Genomic DNA, 1,338 nt, shown 5'->3' with positions numbered 1-1,338 from the left:
ACACACACACACACACACACACGCACATGCACATACACACACATGCGCGCACACACACACACACCTAGGGAGAATTTGGAGAGGCCAATTAACCTAACAGTCATGTTTTTGGACTGTGGGAGGAAGCTGGAGTACCTGTAGAGAACCCACGGATACACAGGGAGAACATGCAAACTACAGTTTAAACAGTGGCACATTTATTGATAAGATGGATACAACCTCATAGAATGAGCACAAGGGCAACAGGGCATGGATTATAGTCCATGCCCTGTTGGGCAGTGTAATGGAAGAAACCACTAATGAATCATGAAAACCAGAAAGCTAATATACTGAGGTGGATCCATTCAGGATCTCGCTCTGTCATTCTGGATTCAGCTGAGTGGGATCAGGGAATGTAAAACTCCTGACAGTGGAGCTGAGCAGGGAAAATGAGAGCAGAAAAAACTAAACCTAGCATAAGCAAATAACCTGAAGGCACTATAATCATCACTAAGTTTATTTGTACAGCACATTTCAATAAAATAAAAAAAGTTACAATACACACTAAGACTATTGTCATTCCAGTTCATATTAATAAAAAACAACTCTAAGCATATGGGTTTTTAGTCTAGACTTAAAGGAACTCAGTGTTTCAGCTGTTTTTGCAGTTTTTTGGAAGTTTGTTCCAGATTTATGGAGCACAGAAATGGAATGCTGCTTCACCATGTTTGGTTCTGGTTCTGGGGATGCAGAGCAGACCAAACCAGAATCAGAACTAGAAGACCTGAGACGTCTGGAAGGTTGATACAACAACAAATGCATTTTGGTGCTAAGCTGTTTAGTGATTTCTGAACTAACAACAGTATTTTAAAGTCTGTTCTCTGAGCTCCAGGAAGTCAGTGTAAGGACTTTAGACCTGGGTGATGTGCTAATTTACCAGTCTCTGTAACATGAATAGTGTAGCTGCAGCACATCCAAAATGCTGCTGCCACAGTCCTGACAAACAAAAATAAAGCATATCAAACCTAGTTACAAGCAGGTATTGTGTTGTCAATGTGTATTTGATTTCTCTGCAATAGTCAGTGCAGCAACACTATGCAAGTGCTGATCATCTGATCTTTTTGCACCAGTTTTTTGGCAACAAAATAGTTCACAGTACTGCAGGGTATTTCATATAAATTATGCTGTGTGTCTAGTCATAGCCATCCTGGGAATGGAAACTAAGGCCAGTTTCTATTATTTACTCATAGTCTTTGGTTAAATGATTCCAACAAAAAACACCTATCAGGTGGTTATTTTTGGTTTGATCAAGGGTAATAATTCTGTAAGAGTCAAAAAACATAAGAATCTGAACCAACC

Source organism: Poecilia latipinna, unplaced genomic scaffold (assembly GCF_001443285.1).
Source record: "Poecilia latipinna isolate Pla-1442-1.1 unplaced genomic scaffold, P_latipinna-1.0 Scaffold2986, whole genome shotgun sequence".
NCBI lineage: Eukaryota > Metazoa > Chordata > Actinopteri > Cyprinodontiformes > Poeciliidae > Poecilia > Poecilia latipinna.
This window is presented reverse-complemented; position numbering follows the sequence as displayed.